This window comes from Lactuca virosa, chromosome 4 (genome assembly GCF_052849685.1).
Source record: "Lactuca virosa cultivar CGN04683 chromosome 4, Lactuca_virosa_CGN04683_v6, whole genome shotgun sequence".
NCBI lineage: Eukaryota > Viridiplantae > Streptophyta > Magnoliopsida > Asterales > Asteraceae > Lactuca > Lactuca virosa.
Window position 1 is genome coordinate 416355304 of NC_136429.1, and position 23227 is coordinate 416378530.

Consider the following 23227-nt stretch of genomic DNA (forward strand, 5'->3'; position numbering starts at 1 on the left):
TTTTGTAAACAGAAAATATAGGATTTTCTGGGGAAATATACAGTTTAACAATACCTTCTACTTACAACAGAAACACAGGGTTTCTATCCGGATTACATTCTTAAATACATTTCAAAAACAGAAAACACACATGCATTAATACTTGATTTTGATACATCATTTTCAAACCATTTTATAGAAAATATTGGATTTTCTGGTGTTTCACGAACAATACAAAACTTTTCTTCAAACATGCTTATGAACTCACCAACATTATATATGTTGACATTTTCAAAATAACTTATATTCTCAGGGAATCGTTAAGCGGAAAGGTTTACAAGAACATGTGGAATTGTCTTATTTTGTTATCATCATACATTGAATATGTTGGCATGTAACTTATGATACTATACTTGATGTAAATAATGTTGGTTGTATTTTGATATGTATGATGATGGCGTTATCTTGTTTCAATTATATATATTGTGATGATATTACAAGATGAAGTCACGCACAAGCCCCTGGACGTTTTCTACCGTCTGGTTCGGGGGTGTGACACTATTCTTAGGTATGGACTAAGATCTGAAGTTGCAACTTCAGATTTGAACTCTCTTTGGTCTCTAAGTCCATAAAGCTTCCAGCTTTAGCAAGTATGAACCTCTCCTTAGGTGTAAAACTCCATTACAAGCTTGGTTTTGGCATTATAAGTCTTTAGAGTCTTGCATGCACCTAAAGTTTGCAACTTTACGTGATAAACATGCCTTGGGAAGCTGGATCTGCAATATGGAACCTTAAAATGGCTTAAAAAGCATCTGAATGGATAATGGACTGAAGGGACTCGACGAGTTGCATGGCCAACTCGGCGAGTCCGATGAAGATTGTCGTGCAAGGACTTCTGCATGGACTCGACGAGTCAGTGGGGTGACTCGGCGAGTCAACTAGGGTTTTCCCCGACATTTGGACACGCATGAACTCGGCGAGTTACAGGGAAACTCGATGAGTCAGTGGGGGGATTTCATGACTACTCGAGTTCTGGAAGGACTCGACGAGTCAGTGACTGCACTCGACGAGTTGGGTCAACATGGATTGTTGACCTTGATCGTTGACTTTGACTTTGACCAAGGGTTGACTAATTGAATTCTGGGGCATTTTGGGAAATTGAAAATTTATGAGTATGGTTCTATGGTGAATATAGGTGGTGGAGTTTGTGGCGGTGATCCGAGAGTTTGAGCTTATCTTTCGAGTCGATAGTTGCGAGGTGAGTTTTCCTCACTATACTCAAGGGTCTAAGGCACCAAGGCCGGCCCTTTTTGGATTGTTATCCTGATATGTTATGCTAGTATGATCTGTTAGATCGGTATCCTGGTAGATGGGATGTTATATGTCGTTATGATCCGTTAGATCAATATCTTGGTAGATAGGATGTTACATGATGATATGATCCGTTAGATCAGTATGCTGATCGATAGGATGTGATATGCTATTATGATCTGTTAGGTCAGTTTGTCTATCTATAGACTGTTATATGATTATTTGTTATATGTGCACATGTTGTTGGCGGTTGAGCCTTATCTGCTTTGTACGAAAGCCAATAGACCTGGGCATTCCAACCTGTTGGTTGTGGGCCGTGAGTATTCCATCCCGAGGATGATTGAACTCATAGTATGTGGGCATTCCAACCTGTTGGTTGTGGGCCTGGGGGATTCCATCCTGAGGATGATTGGACCCATAATATGTTGGCATTCCAACCGGACGATTGAGGGCCTGGGGTATTCCAACCTGATGGTTGACTGGACCCATAGTATGCTGTTTTATGATTATATGTGTATTATTGTGTGTATGGGTATTTTGGGGGAAACTCACTAAGCTCTCAGGCTTACAGTTCAGTTTATTGTTTCAGGTACATCAGGGGACCGTGACAAGACAAATGCGTGATCCTACCGCTCCTCACTTTTTATGACTTTGTTTCTGGGAGACTCTGATGTAGACTATTTTGAAAACAAATTTGTAATGACTGTTGGTTTTTAAATGTTTTAAAAAGTTTAAATTTGACATGATTTTTATGGGTGTTACACACGTCGTGGTATTGTCACTGTTAGTTTCAGTTTTAATTTTTGTTCTTTTTATGAGTTTTATTTTTACATGTCGGTGACCAACAAGTCAATTGTTTTTTTTTCATAAAAGACCTTACATTTTGTATTTATATTTTCCGTTTAGACCTATTTTTTTTTCAAAATAAACATAACTTTAACCTATTCCTTGTTATTTCATTAAAGTATTCGACTACCAACATGTAACCCTATATATCCCTAACTCATGTGCGACCAACCACATAAAAGAGTTTTAAGAATAAAACTAGTTCTTGAAACCTATGTCACATTTATGTTTCTTCATGCTGTATACCGTATTAGGCCCTATATTTGATTCTAAATCCCTAGGTAACTTTATATCCTCCTAACTCACGTGCGCTCTAAGCATTGATCACTTAAAGAAATATCCGCTTCTAAACCCTAGGTTATTTTTTTGCTTCTTTTATACACCATATTGGGTCCTATGCCCAATTTTAAAACCCTAGGTGATCCTATATCCTTATGTCCCAAGGTTGTTTTCACAATATTGAGTTTGTTTTCAAATGTTGTCCCAATGCTATCTTTACAAGGTTTGATAATATGTTTATTTTAACAATGTATTGGGACTGTTCGACAAGTAAGTTGTTACTTTTTACCTTTATACATGTTTTATCTCAACTATCTATCAATTTTATACAATGAGTGCTAAATTTATTCGACACTGTACGGATGAAGGATGTCAGATATTAGCTATTTTTTACATTTGTAACCTCAAACATGAAATCACATCTCTTTGACACTGTATGTGTGAGGATCTCAGGCATTGACTTTATGTTGGAGGTTACAAAGATAAAAAAACAGTTAATGTCTAAAATCCTTTATACATAATGTGCAGAATAAGTTTAATACTCATCCTAAAACATTGATAAATACTTGAGAAACATAAGTTTAAAGATAAAAAAACATACCATCAAATCTTGAGAAAATAACATTAAGACAATTTTGAAAACATATTCATTTTTGTGAAAATAACTTTAAATAGAAGGTAAATAGATGAACTTCATCATCACAGTAATAAAGTTTGTTTTAGCATTTCTTACTAGGTTTTGTTCTTAGCTTGAAGAAAATAGTATGATGTACTAAAAAAAAAGAGCATAAATATGATCTAGTGTTTTAGAATCATTTTTTTTTCAGTGATTCGATGCTTAAGGCACACATGAGTTAGAAGAATATATGATTATTTGTTGTAACCAACTTTATTAATAAAATAATAATAAACAATAAATATATTAAAATTGAGTTTTATGTTGAAAATTTATTTTAGGTCTAAAAAAATACCAAATATAAATTTTTTTTTGAAAAAATATAATTTATTGTTGATTAGAAATAACACAAAATATGTAAAATTATGTACTTTAGTCTTTTTGGAGTTTGGACCAAACACGCCGCAGAATTCGATAGCTTTTCCACACAAATTCATCACGTTGACACAACCAGTGCTAGATCCATTGTTCTGAAGGCACCGAGGGTTATCCGATTCATCTAGTTTGTTTGCAATCGTTTCGCATAAAACGATTTGATATTATATAAATCGTACCTTCGATGGCTTGTTCTTCAACTTCATCCATTCAGAAGAGCTTCAAGTATGATGTGTTTCTGAGTTTCAGAGGTGAAGATACTTGTACTAACTTCGTTGATCATCTTTATCATGCTCTTCAGCAGAAAAGTATTCACACATACAGGGACGACGTGAGAATCAAGAAAGGGAAAAGAATAAGTGATGAGCTCATCGGATCCATTAAAGATTCAAAGTTCTACATCATTGTTTTCTCCAAGAACTATGCATCTTCTTCTTGGTGCTTGGATGAACTTTTGAAGATAATGGAATGTCACAGCACCATCGAGCATACCGCCTATCCCGTCTTCTATGACGTAGAGCCGTCTGAAGTCCGCAAACAAAGCGGGGCAGTAGCGGAAGCATTTGCTAAACATGAAAAGGAAGAGGCTGCTTGGAAATGGAGAGAGGCTTTGAAAGATGCAGCGGATCTGGCTGGGTGGGAGTTGAAGAACACCGCTAACGGGTATTTCCTTCATCAAATCTTTCCAATAATCTTGTATCTTGTTTATTTATGGTTTACATTTACCCTGGATGTCAAATGCTCCTACTTGAAATCTTAGATTGTCATATTTGGACTCAATTTCTGAGTCTTGTCTAAAAATTAAATATGGAATATGATTATAGGGACTATGTTATTTTTCATGTACGGTTGAATGTTACAGGGATTTTGAGCAAGCTAATTGAATCTCTTTGAAATACAGGCATGAAGCTGAATTCATCCAAAAAATTGTTGAAGAGCTTTCATTAGAGCTACGATCCATCAGTTTCAACATTGATGAAAAATTAGTAGGAATGAAGAACCGGGTCAAGGATGTTGTATCAGCTTTAGGAACTGATTTTGAGGATGTTCGTATGATGGGGATCAAGGGGATGGGAGGTGGTGGGAAGACAACTTTGGCAAGAGCTGTTTTTGATCAAATCTTCTGTCAATTTGATGGTAAAAGCTTCGTTGAGAATGTTAGGGAAGTTTCAAACGCATCTTTGTTCGGTTTGAAGTCTTTGCAAAATCAAGTCCTTTCTGATGTTTTAAATGATAAAGACATCAAAGTAAGTAGTGTTTATGATGGGAAACACCTGATGAAGAGGAGGATGCGTGATAAAAAGGTGCTTATTGTTTTAGATGATGTGGATCATATAGACCAACTTGAGGCGTTAGCCGGTGAACCTGATTGGTTTAAGCCATGAAGTAGGATTATCATTACAACAAGAGATGAGCATGTGCTAGTAGCACACCGAGTGAAGTTGATTTATGATGTAAATCTATTATCAAATAACGAAGCAATTTGCCTCTTCAGTAGGTATGCATTTGGGAGAGATATTCCAATTCAAGGGTATGAAGAGCTATCCAGACAAGTTGTACGTTATGTTGCTGGTCTTCCATTAACTATCAGAGTTTTGGGCTCATTTCTTTGTGGTAAAAATGAGCTTGAATGGATAGATGCCCTAGAAAGACTTAAAACGATTCCAGAAACAGAAACTTTGAAAAAATTGGAATTAAGCTATACATGTCTAGAGGAGGATTACAAAGAAATATTCCTAGATGTTGCATGCATACTAAAAGGTTGGCCGAAAGAGAAGGCAATCAAAGCTCTTGAAAGTTGCGGTTTTCGTGGTAGAAATGGTTTAAGAGTTCTTCAACAAAAATCTCTCATAAATATCTATAGTTATCTTGAGCATGTGCAAATGCATCACCATATTTATAGAAATGGGTAGGAATATTGTTCGTCGGTCACACCCAGATAAGCCTCACAAACATAGCCGATTGTGGATTGACAACGAAATTAAAGAGATATTGACTAATGATTTGGTAAGGACTAAGGGATAAGTTTATTTGTTATGACTTAAGTTTCATGGTGACTTGTTTTAGATTACAGGGTACTAAAGCAACAAGATGTATATGATGCAACATGGAACTCAATCCGGAGATTGGTATAAAAGGTCTTGGAAAGATGAAGAAACTTAGGTTTCTTTCACTAGTTCTCACACTTTCCCCTTTTTCGGAATTTAATATAGTAAATCAAGACTTTCCAAATGCTTTACAATATCTGCAAGTGGAAAATTACCCTTTTAGGTCTTTACCCAAAACATTCCAAGCAAATAATCTTGTTGCACTTGAGATGACATACAGTCACATCGTTCAACTTTGGGAAAAGGGGGAAAGAAAGGTAGAATTTTGTTGATTGATTATTTTACATGATTCATTATAATGTTGTACATCCATTGCTTCGTTATTACACCAATATTCATATTGCTTTTTGCTTATGTTAGGTTCTTAACAAGATGAGATTCCTTGACCTCAGTTTTTCAAAGTTGAGTACCTTTGACCTTGGGCTTACCCCAAATCTTGAAACCTTGACTCTTAAACAATGTTCTGATTTGGTAGAACTTCACATGCCCATTAGATGCTTACATCTCATCTACATCAACCTCATACATTCAAATTTGAGGACCCTTGACCTTGGTTTGGCTCCAAATCTCAAGACTGTGATTCTTGCTGAATGTTGTAATTTGGTAGAACTTCACATGCCCGATAGATGTTTAAATCTCAGGTCCTTACTACTCTCTGATTCCAAGTTGAATACCCTTAACATTGGGCTGACTCCAAATCTTGAGTCTTTAGATCTTAAAAATTGTTTCTATTTGGAAGATTTTCACATGGCTGGTGAATGTCTAAAGCTGACCAAGCTCGACATTAATCATTCAAAGTTGAGGACCCTTGACCTTGTGATGATTCCGAATCTCGAGAATTTAGATCTTGATAGTTGTTATTTTTTGGAAGAACTTCACATGGCCGATGAATGTGAAAAGCTCACCAATATAGAAATTAGTTATTCAAACTTGAGGATCCTTAACCTTGGGTTGACTCCAAATCTCAAGACGTTACATCTTAAAGAATGTAGTAATTTGGTAGAACTTCACACTACCATCTAATAAGAATGTGCACGTGTTCAACACCTGTTGGAATTAGTCAATTAGTTTTTCCTGGTCCTTTGTATTTCGTTAGTTAGCTCCGTACATGTGGGGCTCCTTACTTTTATCTTCCTGTATAAATACAATGTATCTCTATGTTCTTGTACACAAGATAGCAATACAAATACACAACAGTTCCTACTTTACACGGTATCCAGAGCCTCTTAATTGGTTTTTTTTCTTGTTGCTGTCTTCTCTATGGCCAATTCTAGTTCATCGCTTCTGGATCATGCCACCGCCTCCTCTCTAAACCTTCAAATTCCCAATATCACTGTCAAACTCGATCGGGATAACTACCTACTGTGGCGCTCTACAATCATCTCTACTCTCGAGACTTTTGATCTCGAATCCTTCATCCTACATCCCCCTCTTCCACCTGAAACTGTTCTTCCCACCATCAATGATGCTGACACAGAAATTGAACCTCGCCCTCAACCCAATCCCGACTACATCACCTGGAAGAAGCGCGATCGCTTTGTGCTGCTTTGGATTAAGTCCACTCTGTCTGAACGGGCTCTTGCCCTAGTTGTGATGTGCTCCTCGTCTCACCAGGCCTGGAACAAACTTGACAAGACCTTTCACTCTCAAAATCGGGCCCGTCGCATGGCAATGAAGGTCCAGCTCCAGTCGCTTACAAAGGGCTCACTATCAATGATCGAGTATATTGAACGCAAACGGTCAATTGCAGATTCCTTAGCTGAAAATCAAACCCCAATTCCAGAGGAAGACTTAATCAGCCACATACTCACTGGACTTGACTTGTCTTATGCTGCCTTTACTACCGCTTTTATGCTCAAGTCTGATCTATCCACTGTTGATGATCTTGCTGGGTTTCTTCTTCAAGAGGAGGCTCGATTGGAACAGGAACATCATCGTCATGTTCCCACCCTAACACCAACCACTACCCCTGTTCGACCCGTCTCCGGTTCTTCTGCTTATGCCACCCATCGTTCATCTCCACATTCCTCCACCAATTTTGGCAGTCCTCACAACGGCTCCTCAAATCGCAGCAACGAAAATCGAAGACGTCGTCCCATGTGTCAATTGTGCAGTCGCCCTGGACATGAGGCTATCGATTGTTGGCAACAGAATAATCAAACTGATTATCCCTCTCGCCGCCTCAATCCACGAGATCCTACCGGACAAGCCAATGTCGCTCAAGCCGCTACATCTTCTACGGTCATGGATCCCGCATGGTACTTGGATTCCGGAGCAACAGATCATGTCACTCCAGACATTCGCAAGCTTCACATTGCTGAGGAATACACCGGTGACGACAAGATAAGGGTCGGAAATGGTAATCATCTGTCTATTTCACATGTGGGTTTCAATTCATTGCATGGTCTTCGCTTGCCATCTATTTTAGTAGTTCCTAATCTCACCAAAAATTTACTTAGCATCTCAAAATTAACTGCCGATAATAACGTTTACATGGAACTCTGGCCCACTCACTGTTCTATTAAGACATTTCAGGGAAAAACTCTACTTCAGGGGGACGTTAATCAAGGCTTATATCGGCTTCCAAACATCACAAATAAAAAGTCCTCCAAGATGGCTCTAACCTGTGTCCGCACATCTGTTCATGGCTGGCATCGACGACTTGCTCACCCTCACGAGCCTCTTCTCAGACGCATAATCTCTTCATTCCAGCTTCCTGTTTCCTCCAATAAGTTCCCAACTGTGTGTGATTCGTGCCAATTGGGAAAAAGTCATAGACTCCATCTACCACCTTCTCATATTAGTTCTCAATCACATTTTGATTTACTGTACTCAGATGTTTGGGGGCCCTCCCCGTTGTACTCACTTAATGGAAATCGTTACTTTCTGATTTTTGTGGATGATTGCACTAAATTTGTCTGGATTTATTTCATGTCCCAAAAATCTCAGGTTTTTTCCATGTTTGTTCATTTTAAACAGATGATTAAGACTCAATTTAATCGTGACATTAAGGCACTCCAATCCGACTGGGGTGGAGAGTATCGTAATGTTTCCACATTTCTTCATACCCATGGCATTCAACACCGAGTCTCGTGTCCGTATACACAGGAACAAAACGGTGCCGTGGAACGACGCAATCGAATAATTGTTGAAAAGGGTCTTATCCTCTTAGCACAATCATCCCTTCCTCAAGTCTTTTGGGAGCATGCTTTTAAGACCGCCACTTACCTCCACAACCGAATAATCACTCCCAATCTTGACTTAAAATCACCATACCAACTACTTTACAACAAAACTCCAGATTACACCTTTCTCAAATCATTCGGTTGCTTGTGCTATCCGTTTCTTCGCCCCTATAATAATCATAAACTTGATTTCCGTTCTCTCCCTTGCATCTTTATCAGTTACAACACAACACACAAAGGCTATCTATGCTTTCATCAACCGTATTCCCGCATTTACGTATCCCACCATGTGGTTTTCAATGAAGAAATATTCCCATATTTGCCACCCTCTTCAAATATCAGCTCAGGTAACTCTACCTCATCCTCTGATGTTTCTGCTACTTTACTTTCTCAAGCAGCTACACTCTCATCTTTACCACCACCATCTACTCCTCCTCAATCTCTTCCTCCTTCATCATCTCCTTCCTCTTCTTCCACCTCACCTACCTCTCAAACTCCACTTCCCTCCACTACTACCACCCCACTGCATCAACAGTCAACCATCAGCTCTCGAGCCAAACAAAATCAGCCATCTACCTCCCATTATCGTGTTGCCCCTCAAAATACTCATACAATGGTCACTCACGCTCACACTAACTCTCTAAAATCAAAGGTTTTCCAGACCTCTGTCTCTACTCCATCTGACTTTGAACCACACACTTTTCAACAAGCTACTAAACACCCCTGTTGGCAGCAAGCAATGCAAAATGAATATGATGCTCTCATCCGAAATAACACATGGTCTATTGTTTCTTGTCCTACTAATGTGAATGTTGTTGGCTGTAAGTGGATATACAGGATTAAAAGACGTGTTGATGGAAAAATTGAGCGTTATAAAGCTCGATTGGTGGCTCAAGGCTTCAGTCAAGAGGCAAATATCGACTATTTTGACACATTCAGCCCCGTCATAAAGCCAACTACAATAAGGCTAGTCCTGCCCATTGCACTCTCTCGTGGTTGGTGTATTCGGCAGCTTGACATCAACAACGCATTCCTAAATGGTGACCTTAAAGAAGTGATGTATATGAGACAACCTCGTGGTTTTGAAGACCCCTCTCGCCCAACTCACATGTGCCGTCTCCACAAAGCCCTCTACGGCCTCAAACAGGCTCCTAGAGCCTGGTTTAACAAACTCAAACATTACCTGGTTGATCAAGGATTTCGCGCGTGTCTATCTGACACTTCACTCTTTGTTCACATTCACTCAAATTATATCATTTATCTTCTTGTATACGTTGATGATGTCATAATCACAGGAAATAATGAAGCTCAGGTTCAAAGATTCATCCATGAACTCAATAAAGTCTTTGCTTTAAAAGACCTTGGACCACTACATCATTTTTTGGGTCTACAAATCACCACCACCTCTACTGGACTTGCTCTATCTCAACAGTCCTATATTAATGATATACTTCACAAAAGCAAGATGCAAGATTCCACACCCCTCTCCACACCTGCTGATCCTAATTCTCGCCTTACATATGATGGTGAACCGTTTCATGATCCCACATTCTTTCGCCAAATAGTAGGATCTCTTCAATATGTCACCATTACACGTCCCGATATAGCTTATGCAGTGAACCGTGTATGTTAGTTTATGCACTCTCCAACCACCCATCATTGGCAGGCTACCAAACGCATCCTCAGGTACTTAAAGGGCACATCTCATCATGGTCTACAATTAAAGACCACTACTGCAAATTGTCTTCTCGCTTACTCTAATGCTGGGTGGATCTCAAATCAAGAGGATAGTCGTTCTTAATATGGTTATGCCATTTTTCATGGCCCTAATCTGATCAGTTGGACTTCTAGGAAGCAACGGGTCGTGGCACGTTCAAGTACTGAAGCAGAATATCGTTCATTAGCCTACACCACAACGGAGCTTTTATGGTTACAACAGTTGATTCAGGAATTACATGTGCCTATAACAAAACAATCACTACTTCTTTGTGACAATGTTGGTGCCATTTTCATGAGCAAAAATCCTGTCATTAGCACTCGTTCAAAGCACATTGCTTTAGATTTCCACTTTATCCGCGAGCAAGTCGAGACCGGTGCCCTCAAGATCTGTTACATTTCTTCTGTTGACCAACTAACGGATATTTTCACCAAGCCTTTATCCAAGGATCGATGTGACAACCTGAAACTTTGTCCGTTTCCGTTACGCGAGTTTCGTTAATAAAATTTCGAATTTGTTAACTTTTCCGTCAAACTTTTTGGTTTAGAAAATAATCTAGTTATATTTAATTAAATTATTTACGAGTTGGAACCATAAATCGCGCGGAATACCCGAATATCTCGAAAAATCAATCATTTACGGTCTAAGTGAGAATGCGACCGTAAACGTGTTTACGGCCGTAAACTCGTTTACGACCGTAAACCTGTTTACGGTCAGTGACGAGTGGACCCCCCACAACACCCCTATAAATACGATGCCTCCACCTTCATTAGAACATTTATGGCCAAAAACTCTCTCCTTCTCTCTCTAAGAATCTTAACCGTAAACACTCAAAACGCCTTCAAACTCCGGAAATCATCGAGAAACCACGTTTGGAGTCACTTGGGAACGCCTAGAAACGATTATCTCTTCGAGATCAGCAATCAGCAACGTGTTTTTCGAGTTTACGGTCCACCTTCAAGAACCGTAAACCTTGTTCTTGAGTTTACGGTCCAACCTTCAAGAACCGTAAACCCTGTTCTTGAGTTTACGGTCCAACCTTCAAGAACCGTAAACTCTGTTCTTGAGTTTACGGCCGTAAACTCATCGAGTCTTCAGAAACCGTAAACTCCACCTTACAACCGTAAACCCCAGTTTACGACCGTAAACCCTTGTTCACGGCCGTAAACACCTTTTGGTGGTGTTTTTGGCTGAAAACTCACCTTCTTCGATTCGATCAAGTCCCGGTATCATTCCTCAACCGAATACAAGTGTTCTTATGACACTTTATCTATCGAAATCACTAATTTAGATACATATACATATTTATTTGATAATAGGATTCCGTTAAGTGTCGCGTGCAACAACTCGAGGATCTTCATTTTAGTCAACGATTTCACAACAAGAACTGTGAGCTCATACCCCTACATTTTTCCATATTTTCAATATTTTCAGGGGGGGAATACAAGCTAATCATAAATATTTTCAAAACTTATGCAAATCTCATACTATAACCCTTTTGTGCTGTGTTGAGCATAAGGGACGTTTTCACAAAAATTTGCATAGTTTTCCGGACACGCTATTCACTATTCATGCAAACTATAATCGGTATAGTTTGGGATTATTCTAAAAATATAGCAAGTACAGAAACTTTCACTGTTAAACATATGCACTGAGACAGAAACCATTTACAGTTTACATCACCACTTTATCATGGTATTCATAACTGTAATTATCATTATATACGGTATACATACGGATTTTCACTACTGTAGAACGCTACTACACTACATGTAAACTAGATTGTACGATACTGTGAGGCGCTACTTCACTACTGTACCCTCAGGTGTACATGGATAAATCCTACCACTGTATAACCAGAGTCTCCTGGAGGGAGAGCGTGAGATTTGTGAATAGATCTATTCGGGACTGACAATCCCACATCTGGACTGCTAGCTACAGTTAGGCGGGCACGCCTGAGATGTACAAATGTCATTTAACTCGACGCCTGAAGAACGTTGGAAAGGTCTCTAGTCATATCAAGCATGGTTATACGACTCACATTATGTATAAATCACCTTTAGTTTACAATCTGACACTCTTCAACGGTTTTATTTATATTAAATAGAACTAACACACACTACGTATACTGGCTGAAGTCAGGGTTTTCAAACAGAACCGATTATGCATTGGTTTCACACACAAATACCTATACTTCATGATTAGCTCTAGCTAGTCATATGAGGTAGTATTTTCGCATATCACTACTGTTCTCAGTAACGAACATTCATGGTTTTATACAGAATCGATAACGCTACTTACTCACTAAAGAAAATATCGGATTTTCTTGGAAACATACAAGACATTCATGGTTCATTACAAAACTAATACACTACGTTTTCACTAAAGAAAATATCGGATTTTCTTGAAACTATACAAAAACTTCTGTTAAAAACTACTGCTTATGAACTCACCAGCGTTATGCTGATATTTTCAAACTGCTTGTATTCTCAGGAAATCAGTAGACAGGTACTTGCTGGATTTTGAGGAACTGAAGCATTAAGAGTTTTTAAGTTTTTAAGTTTTTACTATACAAAGTTATTGGATGTAATTCAAACAAAGTTTCAGACAAGTTTCAACTGATGTAAACATTTTTGTTTAAACATTCACATGACGTCCTCCGCCCCGGAACGTTTCCGCCTTTCTGGTTTCGGGGTGTGACAGATTGGTATCAGAGCCCTTGTTTATAGCGAACTAGTATAGCGAACCTTACGTGGTATACAACTATAAACACTAAGGGGCCTAAGTGCTCTACGCTAAAAGTATACTTTCAAAATATAAAGTATTTTTATAAAAGTATACGAGCATGCATACATAACCAAAATTCGTGTCGTTAGTAGAACAGAACAAAAAGTATTTGGATATTGGAACACAGCGGTTAAACCTGGGCAGTTATGTAATCATGTCTAGAGTGAATATAGCCTGATCAACTATATTCAGTCGAGACATGACCAACATGTGTTTGGGAGTGACTGTGGTGCTACAGCAGGCCTAAAACTTACCAAAAATCATCTCACATAAAATACTATAGGAGTATTTTCGCTAGAGCCAAACTTAGTATACAGATTCACTCTAAGTATTGCTACCTCTTCTTCCCTAAGCGATAACCTACTTGTGTTAGTAACCTTTCTGTGTTTATTGCTCGGTAGAATACTTTCATTATCAGGATGAGATGTTTTTTTATATCTCGAGGACTTACAATCCTCTTCTTCCTGATTGTTTCTAGAACAAGATGCCTCCTCGACCAAGACCCATCAGAAGGAACAACGACACTCATCCACCACCACCACCTCCTCAGTTCGACCCTGTCATGTTCCAGGCAGCAGTTACCGCCGCCGTGACTGCAGCAATGGCACAAGTGAATGCTGGTGGGGATGGAGGTGGAACCGATCCACAAAGACAAGGTGGAAGTCAAGGACATAAAAAAGAGTGTTCCTACAAGGACTTCATGACTGCGAAACCCAAGTCCTTCGACGGAAATGGAGGTGTTATCGCCCTGACTCGATGGTTCGAGAAGATCGAATCCATCTTCGAAATTTGCGTTTGTTCTGAAGAAAACAAGGTGAAGTTCGCCGCCTGCACCTTCACCGACAGAGCCTTGACCTGGTGGAATGGTCGGGTCAAAACCCTAACCCTACCAGTGGCTAATGCCATGGGTTGGGAAAGATTGAAGGAGCTCATGCTCGCTGAGTACTGCCCGAGGGGCGAAGTGCAAAAGTTGCAGCACGAACTCTGGAACTTGAAGATGAATGGTTCCGACATCGCTGCCTACACTGCTAGATTCTGTGATCTGGCTCTCCTCTGTCCGGGAATGGTCACCCCGGAAAGCAAGAAAATCGAGAGGTACATCTGGGGACTGACGCAACCCACCAAAGGAAATGTCTTGGCTGCTCGACCAACCACATTTGAAAGCGCCAAGGATCTGGCATAGACTCTGATCGATCATGGAATCGATCTGGATGAAGTGGCAGCTGTCTCTGAACCACAAAAGGAAAGCGGTGGGAAGAAGAAGAAGTTTGGTAACAAACGAAAGAGTCAGTCTTCGCAGGAGCCCTCCAAGAAACAACAAATAGTGACAGTTCATGTTGTTACTGCCCCTGCTGCTGCTCCCACTGCTGTCCCAACCACCCAATCTCCTACCAGTGGTTATGCTGGGAAGCTCCCCCTGTGCAACAAGTGTAACTTTCATCATCACGGACCTTGCCGTGAGCTGAGTTGCAATAACTGTGGAAAGAAAGGACACACAGCTCGATACTGCAAGACACCAGCTCAACCAACCAACCAGGCTCCGGGAGCGGGCGCTGGTCAAACTTGTTATGGATGTGGAGAGGCTGGACACTTCAGGAGAAACTGCCCCAAGGCAACAACTGGTGGCAATGCAGGGAGAGTTCTAGTGATGGGCCAGGAGGAAGCAGTTGCTGATCCTACCGTTGTTACGGGTACGTTCCTCCTTGACAACTCTTATGCATGCATTCTCTTCGATTCTGGTGCGGAAAGGAGTTTTGTTAGTCATACATTCAAACATCTAATCAAATGTAAATCCCAACCTCTAACCGAAACATTTACCGTCGAGATAGCTAACGGAAAGAAGGAGAGCACTAACGACATATTCATAGGTTGTACTCTTACTCTAGACAATTATTCTTTTCCTATAAATCTTATGCCTGTGTCCATCAAGAGTTTCGACGTCATTATCGGCATGGACTGGCTAAGCTCCAACCGTGCTGATATTCTTTGCTTCGAGAAGGCTATCCGTCTCAATCTTTCCTCTGGCGAATCACTTACGATTTATGGTGATAATCCTAGCTCGAACCTCCGTATCATTTCGTGCATCAAAGCCCAGAAGTATCTGCGAAAGGAGTGCCATACATTTCTAGCTCACGTTATAGACGTGACGCAAAAAGTTAAAGACCTCGAGAGTCTTCCCGAAGTCTGCAACTTCCCTGATGTCTTCCCTGAAGTCTTCCCTGAAGATCTCCCAGGAATCCCTCCCGAACGCCAAGTCGAGTTTTGTATTGACTTGATCCCCGGAGCTACTCCCGTAGCTAAATCTCCTTACCGCTTAGCGCCAACGAAAATGCAAGAATTATCCAGTCAGCTCAATGAGCTGATCAGCAAAGGATTTATAAGGCCAAGTTCCTCACCCTGGGGAGCTCCGATCTTATTCGTGAAAAAGAAAGATGGATCCTTTCATATGTGCATTGACTACCGAGAGCTGAATAAGCTGACTATCAAGAACCGACATCCCTTACCCAGAATCGACGATCTCTTCGACCAACTTCAGGGAGCCAGTTATTTCTCAAAGATCGATCTAAGATTAGGGTACCATCAATTGCGAGTTCATGAGAATGATGTGCCCAAAACAGCATTCCGAACTCGCTATGGACACTATGAGTTTGTAGTAATTCCCTTTGGTCTAACCAACGCACCAGCAGTATTCATGGACCTGATGAATCGGATGTGCCACCCTTTCTTAGACAAGTGCGTGATTGTGTTCATCGACGATATACTTGTCTATTCGCGGAGTGAGAATGATCATAAACAGCACTTAAGGTAGGTGTTGGAAACATTAAGGGCAGAAAAGCTATACGCGAAATTCTCGAAGTGCGAATTCTGGATCAGGAAGGTGAATTTCCTTGGACACGTGATTAGGAAGGAAGGAATACACGTGGACCCTTCCAAGATCAAGGCGATTAAGAACTGGTCTGCACCGAAGACACCCACAGAAATCCGGCAATTCTTGGGTCTCGCGGGCTATTATCGCAGGTTCATCCAGAACTTCTCCAGAATCGCTAAGCCCTTAACTACCCTGACGCAAAAGGGGTAACATTTAGTTGGGGAGTCAAGCAAGACACTGCGTTTCAAACATTGAAGCAGGCCCTATGCAGCGCACCTATCTTGTCCCTGCACGAAGGGACAGAAGACTTCGTTGTCTACTGTGATGCATCCAATCAGGGCCTAGGGTGTGTGCTCATGCAGAGAGGAAAGGTCATCGCCTATGCCTCGAGGCAGTTGAAAACACACAAAGTCAATTACACAACTCACGATTTAGAGTTGGGAGCGGTGGTCTTTGCGTTAAAGATCTAGAGACACTATCTCTATGGAACCAAGTGCACTATCTTCACCGACCATAAGAGCTTGCAACATATTTTCGATCAAAAGGAGTTAAACATGAGACAACGGCGATGGGTAGAGTTACTCAGTGACTACGAGTGCGAAATTCGTTATCATCCCGGAAAGGCCAATGTGGTAGCAGATGCCCTCAGTCGAAAGGAGTCTTCAGGACGTAAGGTGAAGGCACTAACAATGACCATCCATTCCCATTTAACCGCGCAAATCAGAGAGGCTCAGCTGGAAGCCTTAAAACCCGAGAACGTGGCAAGTGAGTCACTGCGAGGAATGGACAAGAACTTGGAGGTCAAAGGAGACGGAGTGTACTATTTCATGAACCGGATCTGGACCCCAAAGTTCGGCGGGTACAGAGAGGTTGTCATGAATGAGGCTCACAAGACGAAATACTCCGTTCATCCAGGTTCGGATAAGATGTACTTGGATCTCAAACAACTCTATTGGTGGCCAAACATGAAAGCAGAGATCGCCACCTTCGTGGGCAAGTGCCTGACTTGCGCCAAGGTGAAGGTCGAATATCAGAAGCCCTCAGGTCTACTTCAACAGCCGGAAATACCTGAGTGGAAGTGGGAAAGGATAACCATGGATTTTATCACCAAGTTACCCAGATCTCCGAGTGGGCACGATGCCATCAGGGTAATTGTCGATCGATTAACGAGGTCCGCCCACTTCCTGCCAATCAAAGAAAATTTCAAGATGGAGAGACTCACACGGATCTACATTCAAGAGATAGTTCGCCTTCATGGTGTACCTGCATCCATCATCTCCGATCGAGATAGCAGGTTTACATCGAGGTTCTGGCAGTCTCTACAGAAGGCTCTTGGAACAAAGTTGAAGCCCTCTATGGCCGTAAGTGCAGATCCCCTCTATGCTACCATACCAGCATCAAGGCTGCGCCGTTTGAAGCCCTTTATGGCCGTAAGTGCAGATCCCCTCTGTGCTGGGCTGAGGTGGGTGACACGCAGCTAGCCAGGGGTCAAGCCCCCGACAGTACTCTCACTGGTCCTGAGATCATCCGAGAAACAACTGAGAAAATTATACAAATCCGAGAACGACTGAAAGCCTCACGAGATAGACAAAAGAGCTACGCCGATAAGAGACGAAAACCCTTGGAGTTCCAGGTTGGTGACCGCGTCCTTCTAAAGGTCTCACCCTGGAAAGGCATGATACGTTTTGGGAAGCGTGGAAAGCTAAACCCAAGGTACATTGGACCGTTCGAAATCCTTGCTAGGATCGGTCCCGTGGCATACAAACTTCAGTTACCCCGAGAGCTCAGCAACATCCATCCTGTTTTCCACGTATCGAACCTAAAGAAGTGTCTGTCTGATGAGACACTTGTGATTCCTCTCGACGAGATTGAAATCAACGAGAACCTCAACTTCGTGGAAGAACCTGTCGAAATCATGGATTGGGAAGTCAAACGAACGAAACAAAGTCGCATCCCGATAGTGAAGGTTCGCTGGAATGCCAAGCGGGGACCTGAATTCACTTGGGAGCGCGAAGATCAGATGAAACAGAAATATCCGCATCTCTTTCCTAATCCATGATTTGTATTCTATGTTCGAATTTCGGGACAAAATTCCCTCTAACGGGGGATGATGTGACAACCCGAAACTTTGTCCGTTTCCGTTACGCGAGTTTCGTTAATAAAATTTCGAATTTGTTAACTTTTCCGTCAAACTTTTTGGTTTAGAAAATAATCTAGTTATATTTAATTAAATTATTTACGAGTTGGAACCATAAATCGCGCGGAAACCCGAATATCTCGAAAAATCAATCATTTACGGTCTAAGTGAGAATACGACCGTAAACGTGTTTACGGCCGTAAACTCGTTTACGACCGTAAACCTGTTTACGGTCAGTGATGAGTGGACCCCCCACAACACCCCTATAAATACGATGCCTCCACCTTCATTAGAACATTTTTGGCCAAAACTCTCTCCTTCTCTCTCTAAGAATCTTAACCGTAAACACTCAAAACGCCTTCAAACTCCGGAAATCATCGAGAAACCACGTTTGGAGTCACTTGGGAACGCCTGGAAACGATTATCTCTTCGAGATCAGCAATCAGCAACGTGTTTTTCGAGTTTACGGTCCACCTTCAAGAACCGTAAACCCTGTTCTTGAGTTTACGGTCCAACCTTCAAGAACTGTAAACCCTGTTCTTGAGTTTACGGTCCAACCTTCAAGAACCGTAAACTTTGTTCTTGAGTTTACGGCCGTAAACTCACTGAGTCTTCAGAAACCGTAAACTCCACCTTACGACCGTAAACCCCAGTTTACGACCGTAAACCCTTGTTCACGGCCGTAAACACCTTTTGGTGGTGTTTTTGGCTGAAAACTCACCTTCTTCGATTCGATCAAGTCCCGGTATCATTCCTCAACCGAATACAAGTGTTCTTATGACACTTTATCTATCGAAATCGCTAATTTAGATACATATACGTATTTATTTGATAATAGGATTCCGTTAAGTGTCGTGTGCAACAACTCGAGGATCTTCATTTCAGTCAACGATTTCACAACAAGAACTGTGAGCTCATACCCCTACATTTTTCCATATTTTCAATGTTTTCAGGGGGGGAATACAAGCTAATCATAAATATTTTCAAAACTTATGCAAATCTCATACTATAACCCTTTTGTGCTGTGTTGAGCATAAGGGACGTTTTCACAAAAATTTGCATAGTTTTCCGGACACGCTATTCACTATTCATGCAAACTGTAATCGGTATAGTTTGGGATTATTCTAAAAATATAGCAAGTACAGAAACTTTCACTGTTAAACATATGCACTGAGACAGAAACCATTTACAGTTTACATCACCACTTTATCATGGTATTCATAACTGTAATTATCATTATATACGGTATACATACGGATTTTCACTACTGTAGAACGCTACTACACTACATGTAAACTAGATTGTACGATACTGTGAGGCGCTACTTCACTACTGTACCCTCAGGTGTACATGGATAAATCCTACCACTGTATAACCAGAGTCTCCTGGAGGGAGAGCGTGAGATTTGTGAATAGATCTATTCGGGACTGACAATCCCACATCTGGACTGCTAGCTACAGTTAGGCGGGCATGCCTGAGATGTACAAATGTCATTTAACTCGACGCTTGAAGAACGTTGGAAAGGTCTCTAGTCATATCAAGCATGGTTATACGACTCACATTATGTATAAATCACATTGAGTTCACAATCTGACACTCTTCAACGGTTTTATTTATATTAAATAGAACTAACACACACTACGTATACTGGCTGAAGTCAGGGTTTTCAAACAGAACCGATTATGCATTGGTTTCACACACAAATACCTATACTTCATGATTAGCTCTAGCTAGTCATATGAGGTAGTATTTTCGCATATCACTACTGTTCTCAGTAACGAACATTCATGGTTTTATACAGAATCGATAACGCTACTTACTCACTAAAGAAAATATCGGATTTTCTTGGAAACATACAAGACATTCATGGTTCATTACAAAACTAATACACTACGTTTTCACTAAAGAAAATATCGGATTTTCTTGAAACTATACAAACACTTCTGTTAAAAACTACTGCTTATGAACTCACCAGCGTTATGCTGATATTTTCAAACTGCTTGTATTCTCAGGAAATCAGTAGACAGGTACTTGCTGGATTTTGAGAAACTGAAGCATTAAGAGTTTTTTAAGTTTTTAAGTTTTTACTATACAAAGCTATTGGATGTAATTCAAACAAAGTTTCAGACAAGTTTCAACTGATGTAAACATTTTTGTTTAAACATTCACTGTAATGGTTGTGTTGCTATGATTGCTGTTATTCATTGGTTGTGATACTACACATAACGTCCTCCGCCCCGGAATGTTTCCGCCTTTCTGGTTTCGGGGTGTGACAATCGAGTTACATCTCTTTGCACCAAGCTACAAGTACATCCCGTTCTTGAGCTTGCCGGGGGCTAATAAGAATGTGCACGTGTTCAACACCTGTTGGAATTAGTCAATTAGTTTTTCCTGGTCCTTTGTATATCGTTACTTAGCTCCGTACATGTGGGGCTCCTTACTTTTATCTTCCTGTATAAATATAGTGTATCTCTATGTTCTTGTACACAAGATAGCAATACAAATACACAACAGTTCCTACTTTACACCATCGGATGTCTAAAAAAGCTTGCCCACCTAGACATAAGTGGTTGTTTGGGGTTGAACTCTTTTTTGTTTAATTTTAAAGATTATACTTCTTGTAGTGTGGATGAATCACTTGAGGTCGGTCCTTTAGCTGAGTTACATATTATCGTAAAGTCCCTAGAAAATTGCCCACTTCACCCTGACAATAGCTTGCCAAAGTTTCAGTTTAGTTGTTTTTATGAAGAAGATCGACCTTCAGTGACCGGAAATCTTGAGATGCTTATTTCTCTAGGTATGTGTGCTTGCACAAACCTTGAGGCCTTTTCAGGAATCCTTTTTGGGTTACAACGTTTAAGAATGCTTAAACTGGAAGGCAATATTCTAGAGGTTCTTAAGAACTTTGACCAGTCAACGAAGGTCAATGAGTTAATTTTGTTGTCTCCAACGATTAAGCATCTTCCGGATAGCAGTTGGATGTTGAAACATCTGAAATCTCTCGAACTTAATCTTTGTGTGTGGCTTGAGAAGTTACCTGAGGATCTTGGCCAGTTAGAATGTTTAGAGAAGCTGAATTTGTCATATACAAAGATTAAGCATCTTCCGGAAAGCATTTATATGTTGAAACATCTGAAATCTCTCGAACTTAGATTTTGTTGTTTTTTTGAGAAGTTGCCTGAGGATCTTGGCCGATTAGAATGTCTAGAGGATCTAACTTTATCTTCTACAATGATTAGCCATCTTCCGGATAGCATTTGCATGTTGAAACATCTGAAATCTCTTGAGCTTATTTCTTGTTCTTTGCTTGAGAAGTTACCTGAGGATCTTGGACGATTAGAATGTTTAGAGAAGCTATCCCTAAGGAAGTGTGAATTTTTACAAGATATCCCGAATAGCATCGGTAAGATGAAATGTCTAAAATATCTCCATCTCCCCTATTGTATTCGAGTTGAGAAATTGCCTGAGGAACTTGGAAGTTTCGAATGTTTAAAAGAGTTGGATATACAAGGTACAAGCATAAGTCATCTTCCGAAGAGCATTTTTTTGCTGAAAGATCTACATATTACTGGGTCAAGAGGGCTTGCTGAGTTATGGGGTTTTACATCCGAGATACAAACCCCAGAATGCAAAACAACCTATGTCCGGCTAAATAGTGATGGGATGATTTTGAGAATATCAGAAGGCCCGGGGAAGCCAATTCACAAAGAATTGATATGAAAATGATAAATTTTCAGCAAAAATAAGCTATTATATAAAAAAGTACAAGTACTATACGTATAAGAAGAAACAGTGTTATAGTTTTAAGCTTTTGTTTCTTATTCATCGTTTTAAATTTGGAGCCGTATCCGAGTCAAAATCGGCCATGAATTGGATCATCTTGTCAATTAGAGTTAAGTTGAAAATCCTGTTATAACTTTGTTCATCTTAATGTAAGGTCTCATGTTAACTACCTAAAGTAGCTAGTCATTTGTCTATGGTATATTCTGATATGCAAAATTGTTATGGCTAAATGCTAGAAATAACAATGTACTTCCATTTGATTGTGTATTATAGCATCTGACTTCCATTTCTTTCTATTGCAACATTGTACTTCCAAACTTTTTCTTATTAGGACATTATACTTCAAAAAATATACCTAGTTATATCAGTGAAAGTGGTACAAACTAGTGTTTAACTTCTGAATTTGAAAGGTTTTATTAAATGATTGAAGATAGAAATGTAAGATTACAAACTATTCTTGAAATTCGAGAGGTCAAGATCTCTCCTAAAGTGATTTCTCACCAAAATATACTTCAAAATGCCAATTTCCTAATACCGACCAGTTAATACTCACACAACCAACCTAATCTAATAGAATGACCAAAATGCCCCTGCATTATTATTTTTATTACATACCCGCCACATATTTCCTAGCCCTTAAAAATACTACTAGGAAGTATACCAGAAAGTTTCTCTTTGTATTTGAATGATATTTTACTATAATTGGTGGTTTTTTCAAAGTACAATGCTGTAACAGGAAGTAATGAAAGTAAGATGATATATATATATATATATATATATATATATATATATATATATATATATATATATATATATATATTATTCCCTCTTACCATATTGGCTTACAGGACAGAAGTTTGATATGGTAAACTTCATGGGGCATCTACAATTGAATATATATTGGCTAGAGACAATAAAGATGGAAAATCTGTTGATTAATGCATGTATCACCATGCATTCAGCTGAAACCAGGAAAGAAAGTAGAGGTGCTCATATTACCTCACATTCATACCTCATTTTTAGTCTGTTCTTCTCTTATATACATACAACAACAAAACCCAAGTCCTACAAGGTCGAATGGGGTTGAATGCAAGAAATTGCAGGATACTTTTGTTAGTTTATTTTTCATAGCATTCCACTTTCATCTATTACAGTAAAAAATCAACCAGTTATAG

At 40.0% G+C, this 23227-nt stretch overlaps 1 pseudogene; it reads left to right on the forward strand.

Moving 5' to 3' along the window:
- Window positions 1-3623: 3623 nt before the first annotated feature.
- Window positions 3624-21989, forward strand: LOC145106546 (TMV resistance protein N-like; annotated as a pseudogene).
- The last annotated feature ends 1238 nt before the right edge of the window (window positions 21990-23227 follow it).